This window comes from Odontomachus brunneus, unplaced genomic scaffold (assembly GCF_010583005.1).
Source record: "Odontomachus brunneus isolate Ranch 3 - 2012 unplaced genomic scaffold, Obru_v1 Obru_scaffold_002, whole genome shotgun sequence".
Classification (NCBI taxonomy): domain Eukaryota; kingdom Metazoa; phylum Arthropoda; class Insecta; order Hymenoptera; family Formicidae; genus Odontomachus; species Odontomachus brunneus.
In genome coordinates, this window is record NW_022639452.1 from 2,422,844 (window position 1) to 2,430,341 (window position 7,498).

The 7,498-nt window shown below is 44.2% G+C and overlaps 1 protein-coding gene across 1 annotated transcript in view; it reads right to left on the reverse strand.

Moving 5' to 3' along the window:
* The window catches only part of LOC116841974, a 128,284-nt gene that overhangs the window by 22,897 nt on the left and 97,889 nt on the right, over positions 1-7,498 (reverse strand). The gene's annotated exons all lie outside the window — the stretch shown is intronic.

Here is a 7,498-nt window from a genome sequence, read left to right on the forward strand (position 1 = left end):
TTTTTTTTTTTATTTTTTTTTAATGATATAGCGTGCGCTTATATTGACGGCACTACAAAAACGAACAAACGAACGACGAAGATCTATCTTGCATAAGAGTTATATGTCGCTCTTGTGTTTATAAGTGCGCGTTAAACGGAAAGAAAATGGCTTAGAAAGAACGGGGAAAAACCGAGAGGAAAAAGATTGATTCGTCCGACTAAAATTTTAATCATCTTCGGCGAAAACTATATTTTTCCATTGCTCTAACAAAAGGATCGTAGGAGCAAAGTGTACACAAAATTGTCGCTCTTGTCATATTATCACGTTATTATCACTGATACCATAACAGGGCTTAATAGTAAAGGTGATTACCATAACAGGAGTTAATAGTAAAGGTGATTACCCTGACTGTAATTATTTCACCGTGCAATTATAGTTATAAGGATATCATCATAGCCAGAGACTTCAAATACTTTTTTTTTTAATACACGCTACCGGATACAAGTATAAAATAACACGATAAACAGTCAAAGTGGGCAGTACTTGAAGCACAAAAAAGAAAAAAGAACTTGCAATATAGAATTGCACATTTACGGCTCTAATCCCAATATGAAATTTACATACTTTGCATAAGTTCTCCTTCGTTTCCTGTCAACAATGTTAAACAGATACTGAAGTACTCATATTTACGATATGTATCTCGTGACTTATTGTTGTGTAACACATTTTAACTAGGTAAACTAATGAATGCGAGAGTTCATGAGTTCATGAGTGAAAAAGACACGCGCGAATGAAATAGGTCACGCTCGCGAATGTTGATACATTGAGAAAATCATTTTTGTATTTGGAACTAAAATATTTAGTACATACTATTTTTAGTTGGCATTATCGTGTTTTTTACTTGCGTCAAGTAGGATATATTGGTGAAAAAGCAATACACACAAGCGTCAATTAAATTTTTTTGTTGCAATTACCGAACATTTGGTTGATCCTGTTTTAACCAAGTTTTGGCGCAGTTTTTATCCAATTTTTGTTTCGAATAAAATCTTCGAGTAAAGTCTTTTTTGTGATATGTTTGACGAGACATTTCCGATAGACCGGTGAGAATGAAAGGAAAACAAGAAAGAAAGAGATCACCGGATCGTCGTGAGATCCTCGCGGAATATTCAGTGCCCGATAATAGTCGACGATTGTTCCTCGATCGTCGATAATTGAATATGTATCATCCACGTACTTGTCGCAGGAAGCACGACTGTCGCGTATATTATACCAGCGGTGAGGTCGCGCACGTTTGTTTTCACGTCTATAATGTGTGTCCTGCACATTACCGAGTAAGGCACTACGCGGCGACATGCATATACACGCGATGAAAATTCACGAGCGTGACCGAGCGTTAAAGCAGAGTGCATACCGGATATTTCGTTCGATTAGGTCATGATTTGCCATGGCGGTGCTTCGATGTGGCAATCGGCGACATATTTTTCATTTAGCGCCGTTTTCTCCCTCGTGAGAGTGGGAGGTCCTCTAAACTTCTTCAAATGAAATTCATCTGGGGAAGATAGTCTTAACATTTTGCAACTCTATCTATTATATTATTTATATTATATTTTATTTATTTTATAGTATTTATTTTTATTTTATTATATTTTAGTATTTCGCTAAATAATCAGGTGATAATAAGACAAAGATGCGATTATGAATACTCATAAACGTGACGTGATTCTGTAAATGCGTGCATAACGTGAACGTCAATCGCGAATTCTATCCCCATCTCTCTCAGACTCGTTTTTATTCGCTACATTCGCGTTCATTTATATGCGAATAAATTGCGGAATAAATCGCGGCTGTTGCGTCGGTTCCTCAGTTAAATGATTCAACTGGATATTCCTTAGCCTGACATCATTGAGTCTCGTTGACAATGTTAAGCCAGCACGTGTCAAGCAATTCAGGTACAGCTCCAAGCGTGTTCACGTGGCACGTTAGGTGCACATACAGTTGCCAGGTGTATAAACACAGCGGGGGATTGTGTATATGTGTGTGTCCTCGACGCTAACAGAGCGAACGAAGTGAAGCATATGTAGGTGGTGTACTTATGCGCGAGCATGTATAACGCGACGGTCCGTGCGAAAAGAGAAAGACGGACAGACTTAGGTGACAGACGAGAGAGAAAGAGAAACACACACACACACACACACGCACACACACACACACACACACACACACACACACACACACACATACACAAACGCGCGCGAGTGGAACAAGCGAGAAGAGGAGGATACAGGGTACTTCCCGATACTCTCGTCTCCTCTTCGAGGTTCTGGTTTTCGCGTCTGGTTAGTGTCGCCGGTCCTCTCGCGGTCAACTTATCGGTGTTTATGTTAAACCGGCGCGTTTAACAACCACGAGCGTTTATCTCGCCGATAAATAACCAGGGTGAGACAACGAGCCCCGTGTTTTCTCGTTGCCAAGTGATAGGCTGCTGCTCCTCTTGAGCCATCATTGTTCCGCGAGCGACCGCGGGAAGAATCCCGTGTCACCACGAGAGCTTCTCGGCTGTGCGGGATGATCCTCTCGGGATCCAAGAAGCGATGCCTCCTTGTTGACGCTCGTGTGTTTTCTCTTCGTCCATGATTATCGATGAATTTTATTTCGAACCATTGTAAAACTATGACGTACACTATCATATATTTACAACATCGCAGACATCTCTTTCTTTCTCTTCTTCTATCACGCTTTCTTGCTCTTCTCTTTCTGCGTGACACTTCTAAATGCGTATAATTTAGTGAAAAATACATACGTTTTCGACTGGCGGCGCGACGTGAATAATAAGATTCGTCTAGGAATAAAACGTCAATAATCCTGGTAAGCCGCAGCAAACGTTTCATCTAAAGGGAAGAGAGAGAAAGAGTGGGAGGAAGAAAGAGGGGGAAAAGGATGGTGAGATAAACCTTAGAGTCGACGTGCGCGTGTATCGGTGACAGACACATATATGTGTACGCAAACACACATACACAACGTACACGCGAGCATACTAATAAAGCAAGTATTTCGAGACGCATCGCTTGTGACGGTCGTCGCAAGAAGTGCCGCGAGCCGTTCGTTTGACGGCGAAACATAAATTCGGGACGTAGCACGATTTTCTCGCCTTGTCACCTTTGTCATTTGTTGCTTATAAATACCAGCACGCCGGGTAAGAGGGTTTATTCCCGGTTTTCGCGACGCTTTCCGCGGAATTTCTTTCGTGCCAATGTCCCCGAATAGATTCATAAATAGATGGACGAGCTAATGTCCTCCGTTCTTTTTCTGTATAAGTCGGCAGGCGGCGATTGAGAGGGAGAGATAGAGGGAGGGGGAGAGAGAGAAAGAGAGAGATATCTCGTCGCGAGCACAGAAGCTTACCATGTGTCTGCATGGTGCCGTCATTCGGCCGAGCGCTTAATCCGGTTCCTTAATTCGATTAGCGCGTCCACTAAATTTTAAAACGCGACGTAAAATTATCAAGCCGATCTAATGTAGACGGCGAAATAATTCAGCTCGCACGTCGGGAATGCGTCGCGTTTCAAAGATTTCTCTCTCTCCCCCCTCCCTTCCTCCCTCTCCCTCTCGTCATCTCCGAATAGATCGGTTCGAGATTATAATTTTATTATGACATCGATCTGTGAAGTGTTCGCAATGCTCTCTCATCGGACGAGTCAAATAACACTCGTAATGGAGGCGTGAAAAAAATGCGATCGTTTTTAGCGATCGCGCTCGGAGGGATGAATCGAGGCACTCTTTTGCTCCTGAGAGAATGAGAGGGAGAAGGACTGAACTCTAAGGGGTAAAATAAAACTGAACGCGCGCGTCCGTCGACGGACAAAGGAAAATATACAACGGCCTCCGCCACGTACGATTTCTTTTCGTGAAAGAAAACGTCGTTTCTCGTCTTATCGCGTGGTTACCCGAGAACATGCGAGCACGCGAGTGAGTGTGTCGCCGCACCGGCACGCCTCGTCGTCGTGAAAACTACCACGACGACGACCTACGAGCGCTGACAGACGCTGAACATGCGCTCACGAGTGTCGCCGCTTTTTGTCACTTTTACGGCCTCCCGGTCCCGAAAATATGGCCATTAAGCTCCGCCAAGAGAAACACGCTCGTCTCGAGGACCCGTAAACATGACACGAGTAAAGAAGGAGAGAAAGAGAGAGGCATCATAGTCAGGGGAGTCGTATTGTACGGCTCTCTTATAATTCACTATCGAGCACACATTTCCGCTCGCGAGCTGACGCGTTTCTTTCAAGCGCGAGATTATTTTCTCGCTCGAGGAAAGACTCGCGAATTATTTGTCCGGTTTACTTTCTGCCGACTGGAGCTACATCTACCTGATCACTTGTGATCGACATGAGAAATTTCAGCGGCAAGAATAGGTAAAACACCCTCATTGATCCCCCTTAGTCACATTTCGACACCCTACACTGAGAAATAAATATTTGAAAATTTATTCGGCGGATATATTTATTCTATGAATAAATTTTATATAAAAAATAAATTTTGTTTTTTGCCAAAATATATATCTATTATAATTTTAATATATTTTATATATATTATAATTTTAATATATTTTATATAATTTAGTTTATTTTTTTATAATTTAATTTTATTTTTATAATTTTGTCAAAAAATATTTTTTGTCAATCTAAAAAAACCTGCAAAAAATTTTGTGTTAAATTTAAGGTGTTTTATTCATTTTAATATTTGCGTTAATTTAATACAAGGCAGATATTTAAATATATAGCAAAATTTATCTGTACGTATTATATGAAATATGTTACCAAGAAATTTTATAAAAATTCACATGTAAATTGTGTTATTTTAACACTCAGAAATGATGAATATAAACTCTCAATATGGAATTGTCAAAATAGTACATGTTAAATTAACACATTTAACAATATATTAAAAATTCAGCAGAGAAATGTCTACACGGATTGATTTTAATACAAATATAGCATATTTTTTAGTATGTGGTTTTTTCTTTGCGTCCAGCTACGGTTGTTCGCAGCTTTAGTTGTAAAGTTTTCATTTGGGATTATAGAGTGCAGGAAATAAGAAGTAACTCTTGGTGGTCGTAAGAAAAACTAAATTTTTTTTACAGTGTCAATGACTAGAGGGGATGTCAATAACAGGTTGTTTTACTCTAATCGCGATTTGTCTTGTTCCTCCGTTCTCCATTCGTTATTCCACGTGAAATCCGCTCGTTCGCACGTTCGCTCCGCGTCTCCTTTTTCCCGAAAACTTGAGACTGGAAAAACGGAGCACGTGTACTCGGCCGTGGGTGGCCTTATCGTTTGACATTCGGCGTTCCAGAAAATAGATCGAGTTTCCCCTGAGTTGTCGTACACATGTGAAACGCGCAAAGCGCATTCCATGAGTCGCCGCATTATTATATTTGTAAACGCAACATGTTCACGTGGATTCCGTGGGATTGGCGTGTCGCCAAATTTCGCGACAGGAGCCAATCAGGCAGCATCGCCTCGAAGGGAAAATGATTATCATGCGAGTCGTTGTATCCTGTCGAACGGAAGGTCGTCTGTACCTTGTTAACTCGTTATCGCCAAGGGATCCCTACCGCGGAGGATTAATTCGATCGCTCCGGCTAAATGGCGTCCGTCTTAAACGGTCCTTTGTGCGAAACTTCCGCGTTGGAAGTTCGGCGGTTTTATCGGCGCGGCGAAACGTTTGTCGAACGAAGTTGTTGCCGCTCGAGTGGAGTCTAAGGGCGAAATACACCCTGTCGGGGTTCTCCTTCCCTCTCCCTCCTCCTTTCACTTTCTCTCTCTCGCTCTCGATCTCGCGCGCGGTTTAGACGTACGTGTGATGTTTCCACTTTTATCGGCCAACACACTTGACTTGAGTTTAAATCCGTCGGTTTTTGCCTCGACAGAGCGCGAAACTGACCAGCATCGCGACTCATCACCCCGCGCAAATAAAACGCAGGCCCCCATCCGCCAGCACGGGCCTCGAGAGACAACAGCCTGTGTGAATTTTTCCAGCCACTTTCGTTGCCGTCTTCCTTTCGGCTATGTATGTATATACGCCGCGTGACCGCCTGTTTGTCGACGGATCGCGGTGTATTTGCACATCGGGCTCGCCACTATCTCCTTTCTCTCGCGTGTCATCCTAGCCACTATGCAAACACGTCAAACCTTGACTCTACAACCCGGCGACCTGACCTTGTTCCGTCCGTGTCACGAAAGGCTGAAAAAGCTCGCGCGCGAGAGTCGCGCGCCGTCGCATTATCTTCATTCAGCCTGATTTGCGCGTCGTGTCGCGATATTCCACGAGAAAAGGGAGATGAAAACGCGAAGAATTCTCCGATCACTCGTAGCAGATAAATTTCCACGGTGGAAGATCGGGCTGGTGTCGCGACGAAAGCCAAGTCGGTCCACAGACACGCACGAATTTCACCGCCGAGAGCGCTGTCTCCGGCTTGCGAATATCTGGCGACTATCTACCGGTTATCGGCTGGTCATCGGCTGGTATAGGTATACATCTGCGTATACATGTATCGAGTGACAAAGGCGAGAGGGAGAAGAAACGGGGAAAAGTTACGGGAAAAGAAGAGAAGGACGCCGCTCTGCACTAGGAAGACGCGGAGAGGACGAAGCGAGGCGAGGTGAAGACGGGTGGTCAGGAAAGAGCGGGGAAGTGAGAGGTATATCTAAAGAAAGAAAGAAAGCAAGGAAGAAAGAGGACGGCGGAGGACAGAAAAAGAGAGAGGAACCGTCGGGGAGAAGGTGGAGGATGAGGGCACGTTGGGCTACAAGCTGTCGGGCAACGATAGCATCGCCTATCGACCCCTAGGATCGCCCGAAGAGGTTTTCCATGTTCTTCTTCGTTATACGATCTTGTACGAGGAGCGCTCGTACGAGGGTGTGCAGGTAACAAACACCCCCAATTATGTCAGCTTGAATTAGTAGTGGTCCAACTATTTTGAATCTAACGAGCCGCCTCGGTCCTACGCCCCGTCTCTGGTTTCCTCCTCGTCGTCCTCGGATCGCTGTGTCGTCGGTCGGTCGGTCGGTCGGTCGGCTCCGTCCGTCCGTCCGTCCGTCCGTCCGCTGGTCTGTCGTGCACGTCGTGAAACAATTTTTCACTTGTCGCGAGCGTTCGGTATTGTATACGGTAGTCGGATTCGAGGGAAACAGTCGTCGCCTGTCTCTCGCCGGGGATGTAGGACTTCGACCTTCATTCGAGAAACGCTACTTGATGTAATCTGGCGTCTGAAAAAATTCCACTCGCGATAATACCTGATAATTCGTTTTTTATTATTTTCACGTGGCAACGCGGGAGCCACGTCGATGAATGAGCCTCACGTAACTCGACGACTCGATCTTATCTCGCGACCGGAAAGTCGGGCGCCTCGTCTATTATCCGCTTTAGTGTCGTTCATTAAGAGTGATTTCCTTAAGAGGGAAAAATCGAAAGGGGGAGAGAGAGAGAGAGAGAGAGAGAGAGAGAGAGAGAGAGA